The following is a 6,026-nucleotide window of genomic DNA, read 5'->3' on the forward strand; positions in this document are numbered from 1 at the left end:
GGTAGCAGGGAACTTTGGGGGGTGCTGGAGCCTCAGGTTGACCAAGGCAGACCCAGTCCCGTCCTTGCTGAGCTCATGGTTTGTCGGAGTCATAAACAAGAAAATACATAGAAAAACAAACTAATATATAACTTTAAAGAGTGGAAAATGCTTTTAGGAAAAAACAAAAATGATTGAGAGCAATTGGTTATCTCCCAGGGCCACTTATGCCTCATTGCCCCCCATCCCTGCATCCGCCCCCACCCCGGGAGTAGAAACAGGATCCCTGAAGGCACAGCCCTTCCTCTGCATGCACGAGATCTGCTGCTGGCCGACACCATGCCCAGACCACTTACTCCACCTTAGCTGCCCAGCCTGACCCGTGTCCCCAGCCAGTGCCAAGGGCCACATTACTTCCTAGCAGCACTGAGGGAGGGCACCCAGCTGTCTCGACCTGGCCTTGGCCTCTGACAGTCCAAGGAGATTCTCCCCTGGTTGGGAAATGGGGCAGGAATGAGACCCTGTGTTCTCAGCAAGGGTGTGCGGGGGCTGGACAGGGTGACCTTGGCCGAGACCTGACCCTGCCATGGCTCGGCCACCCCGTCCTGGGCTGTGCAAATAAAAGGGCCATTGTCGGCCTGGCGTGGGTTCGAAACCGAGGCCAGTGGCCAGTGGCCTTCTGCTCCCCAGCCTGGCATGTCTCCCCAACCCAGAGGCTCTGCACTGGGTGACCTCAAACAAGTCATGGCCCTCTTTGGGGAGCCCTCTTCTGAGTATCTCCCATTTGTGCCCTCCTCACCACCCCGACCCAGCCTGCAGCCTGCTTCCTACCCCAGACGCCTGCCATAAGGCTCCTCCCTAGCCCATACCCATCATGACTCCCCAAGGTCCCTGCTCACCACCCCAGGGAAACCGACAGTGACAGTCCAACATAAATAGAGCTGTGATGGAGGATGCTGTACCTGACCCCGCCTGGGGAGATCAAGGCAGACTTCTCAGAAGAGAAGGACATTTACATTGTTAGATTGAACAGTGGGGGAGGGAAGGGGGGATGGGAAAAGAAGTCATGGGATGTGTGTGCTACAAGTAAGAGAAAGCCTGAATACAGCCCCCTGAGACATGTGGGTCCCTGGACCCTGTGAATATGTCACCTCCCATGGCAAAAAGACTTTGCAGATAGGATTAAGTTGAGGCCCATTGGATGGGAGATGATCCTGGGTTATCCATTTGGGCCCAGTGTCATCACAGGATCCTTGAAAGTGGAGACCTTCCCCACTGTGGTTGGAGAGATGCAACATGAGAAGGACTTGATCTGCCGTTTTTGGCTTTAACGAGGGAGGAGGGGGCCTCCGGCCAAGGAATGTGGGCAGCCTCTAGAAGCTGGAAAAGGCAAGGAACAGATTCTCCCCTGGAGTCTCCAGAAAGGAATGCAGCTCTGTCTGTACCTTGATTTTAGCTCAGAGAAACCCATGTTGGACTTCTGACCTCCAGAACTAGAAGAGAAAAATTTGTGTTGTTTTAAGGCCCCAAGTTTGTGTCGATTTGTGACAGCAGCTAATACAAAGGGGTTCAGTGTCGCAGTGATATGGTCCCTGCCTGGCTGAAGACAAACGAGGGAGTGAGCACTGGTGGAAAACGGTCGCAGGACAGAGACCCTAGGAGCAGGAAGGTTTCCGAGGAGGTGACTGAGGCCTGGAGGGAGAAGGAGGCATCTGGTGGAAGCCCAGTCCAGTCTGTGCCACCCTGGCCAAGCCACATGTGACATCTCCATGCCTCCATTCTCTCATCTGTAAAATGGGCACAGATCCCAGTACTGCAGATTTCAGCCAGGACACCAGGGACAGTGCCTGGTGCATGGTAGGGACATGACATGGTGCAGAGATTCTTATTAATTAAGAATGGTAAGTATTTTGCCATTCCCCACAATGCTGTGAGGCAGGCATCCATTTTACAGAGGGGGAAACTGAGGCTGGAGGAAGGAAAGAGACTTTCGGCGGGGGGGGCATTACAAAGCCCCGCAAGGTCGGGAATGGAGTCAGTACCAGGTAAGCAAGGTTCCAGGACCCATGTGCTGAGCCCCAAGCAATCAGGGTGAGCCCACAGATTGTGGCTGGCATCCCTGCTCCGGTTCCAGCACCAGATTTTCCTTTGGGGGATCATCTCCTGCACTCCCAGCTCAAATGTCCCCAAGAGTGGGCACCAACCAAGGCCCAACCACTTAGAATCATCGGACATTCAGCAGACCAGGAAGAGTCAGCTCTGAGACTTTTGCTGGGAAAGGGACACCCACTTCTTGCCTGAGCTAGAGGGGTGTGAGCCTGGAGCTGCAGGTGGCTCCTGCCAATGGCCAGGGAGAGGCCGGCACAGTGGGACACTGAGCCAAGAGAGGCAGCAGCAATGCCCCGTGTTGTTTTTGGAGGTCCTGGATCCAGCTGTGCCTGAACTCCGCCTCCCCAATAAGATAAAGCTGGTTTAAGAGGCGTTTCTGTCACTTGCTGCGGACAAAACCAGCTTACAATAAGCCCGTTTACATTTTATTCAAGCGGAGCCTTTAGAATCCAGAGCAGCGGGTTCTGCAGGGGCTGTAGGAATCACACACACACCCTGATGTGCCACTACGTCCAGGATGCAGGTCATGGCCTGGTCCGGAACGCTCAGGGTCGCCCGATCCCATATTAGTCAAGCCAGAAGAATGCTTGTGATAGACTCCACATGAACTTAGCATCTGCAGCCCTTGGACTAGACGTGAAACGCTTCAGGCTGTGGGAAGCAAGGCCTTGCTTGTTCCCTAATGGGGCATATGATGATAACCAAGGCAGCACTGAAGATTCGGTCATGGCAGATAGCATGGGAGATCTCTGAACAGAGCTGGGCATTATAACGCCCCCATCGTACGTACGGTCCCTGCTCCAAACGCCACCCATGGCTCCCCATAGCCCCTGGATGTAGTCCAGGCTTGCCGGCCTGGGTTTGAAGCACTTGCTTCGGAGCCTGCTCAATTCATGCCCCTTCCCGCAGCTACTTTACCACGTTACTCCCGAATGTCCCCACCCCATCCCCTTCCCTACAGGAGACAACGGGATTTTACGCAGGAATCCGGCGGCCACGTTTGCTGCAGAAGGTAGGGCCCGCCCTCAGCCCAGAGGTGAATTCTGATTGGTTGAACAGAGTTGACGAGCTGTCAGGCACAACCATGTGATCCAGCTCTGGCCAATGGCCTGTTGGGGGTGGGGCTTCAAGGAAACTCACAAATGCCCAGGCGGACTGTGTCTGGAGGTGACCCAGTATAGCTTGACGTATGAGTTTCCTGTTTGCTGCTTTAACAAAGTGCCGTAAATTTAGCTGCTGAAAATAGCACACATTTATTACTTCTGGAGATCAGGAGTCCGACAGGAGTCTTACTGGGCTGAAATCAGACGTATTTGGGAGCCTTTATTCTGCGCATCACGGCGCTCAGTATTGTTGAGTGCGTGGCTCGTTTCGCAGACATTTGTTGCTGCATCCCGGCTGTGTTCTTGCTCCTGGCACACAATCGATCCTCCACCAGCATCTGTGATTGAGGGATTGCATGGTGGTCTCTGTCCCTGCCAGGCTGAGAGGTGGAGGGACCCCACCCACTTTTACGGGGGTGGGGGTGGGGGTGGGGCAGCCTTGGTAAAGCCCTGAAAGCTGATTACCCAATTTGTTAAATGTGCTACTGGTTCAGGTAAGAGAGAGGCCTGCTTTTGGAAGTACGCCTGGTCGTGTTTGGGATAAAGGGGCGTGGGGGCAGTAACGTTGCCTGAAATTCCACACAGACACAGAGAGAGAGCGAAAAATGTTAACCACCGGGGCGTCTGGGTCAAGGACGCGCGGGGCCCTTTGTATTATTCTTGAAACTTTTCTGCAAGTTAGAAATTGTTTAAAATAACAGCTTTTGAGCAGCACTCAAGGGACATTCATCAGGAGAGAGAGAATGGAGGCATCCATCTCCCCCACTGGCTTCCCCGTCCCTGTTCTGACAGCTTATTCCTGAAAGATTCTTTGAGCAGGTAGAAATGAAGGAAGTTTGATCTAACATGATGGTGACTACCCTCCTGGGGAATAGCTTGGGGAATATCGGATGTTCTGGGGCTGCAGGATCCTGGGTCCTGGTCTGGGTATGGGTGACTCAGGGGTCCACGTCAGGCCATTTGAACAGAACTCTGAGGAGTTACTGTGTCTGTTTATATCTCCAAACCAACAAATCAAAAAAAAAGTTAAAAAACAAACCCATTCCACAAACTAAAACATATGAATTAAAAAGTGAAAAAAAGAGGAAAAAGCACAACTCAAAAAGTATCAACAGAAATCACAAACAAACAAACACAAAAGCAAATGGGGCTTCCCTGGTGGCGCAGTGGTTAAGAATCCGCCTGCCAATGCAGGGAACACGGGTTCGCGCCCTGGTCTGGGAAGATCCCACATGCCGCGGACCAACTAAGCCTGTGCGCCACAACTACTGAGCCTGCACTCTAGAGCCTGTGAGCCACAACTACTGAGCCCACGTGCCACAACTACTGAAGCCCACGCACCTAGAGCCTGTGCTCTGCAACAAGAGAAGCCACCGCAATGAGAAGCCTGCGCACCGCAACAAAGAGTACCCCCGCTCGCCACAACTAGAGAAAGCCCGCGCGCAGCAACGAAGACCCAATGCAGCCAAAAATAAATAAATTAATTTTAAAAAAGCAAATGAGAAAATAGAAATAAAAACCACAAACCAACAAATATAAATAAAAAGAAAAAAAAGGACATAAGAAAATATTTAAATAAAAGAATAAAAAGCAAACCCAAAAATGCATGAGCAGATAGCAGTGTACTCATACCTGTTGAAATAATGCCTGGTGGGGCGGTGGCCTGCCTGCAAGGTGGGTAACAGCACTGCTTTCTCCAGCTCCAAAGCCTCCAAAGGTCCCTCCCAGAGGCTTGATTTGAACCCAAGTCAGTGACTTGGGGGGGGGGTGTGTGACATGGTCCTGTCCTGAGGGGTTACTTCATAATCCACTTTCAAATACTTTTCAAGAAAATGCTGAGAACCCATCAGGAGGCACCTGTGTCTCGCTGCACCCCGCAATCAGAGAGCCCTGGGGTGGCCAGGGCACCCCTCACAAGTCTGTCCCATCAGTGACAGCAGCAAGGTGGCCACCAGTCACAAACGGATGCCTGAGGCCCTAGAACCTCAGGAACACTGGATCACATGCAGACAGTGAGCCGAGTTCTTGAATTCAGATGCCCCAGTCCCAGGGTGACCAGCGGGGCAAGTAGCCCAGACCCAGAAGTCCAATGGTGGAGTCTGCTATATGACCATGTTTGAGCCTCAGTCTCCTCATCTGTAAAATGGGAGTCTTCATTTTTCCCACATCATGGTGCTTGTGTGAGGATTAAACTTCAGGCCTGGCACATCCTGAGCTCTTAGTTTTATAATATACAAAACCCCATATTCTTGTTCCCACTGTATCCCCAGCACCCTGCGCGGGCCTGGCGCTGAGGTGCTATTGAGCACCTACTATATGCAGGGTATTGGCTTCACATATTGGGAGACACCACTGATAACTCCTGGATCCAGGGGTGCCCGTGGCGGGGAGAGAGGGAAGAAGGCACTGGGCAGCCGGGTGCAGCAGGAGATGTGGGCTCCCCCAGGACAAGGTCGGGGCAGCCTCCTGAGAAGCAGGGAGAGAGAAGGGAAGGTAGGAATGGCACTCCCAGCAGAGGGCATGACCAGGCAAATGCCCTGAGGTGGGATACAGATTGGCCCATCCATGGGGTCCAATGAGACTGGGCTGGGGAGGGGTGGGAGAGGGGCAGATAAACTCAGGGCAGGCAGCAGGGCCCAGTGAGGAGGTGTTTTGGGTACCCACAGGTGCCCCAAGCCTAATCCAATCTCACAACCCTGAGAGGCAGTTTCTGCCACCTGCCCAGAGAGGTTAAGCGAGTTGCCCAGGGCCACAGAGCCAGTGTGACTTGGTGGGATTTGAACGCATGCCCGCTGACTCCAAGGCCTCTTGGGCAGTACCTCATAAACTTCTGCA

Source organism: Balaenoptera acutorostrata, chromosome 2 (genome assembly GCF_949987535.1).
Source record: "Balaenoptera acutorostrata chromosome 2, mBalAcu1.1, whole genome shotgun sequence".
Lineage (NCBI taxonomy): Eukaryota > Metazoa > Chordata > Mammalia > Artiodactyla > Balaenopteridae > Balaenoptera > Balaenoptera acutorostrata.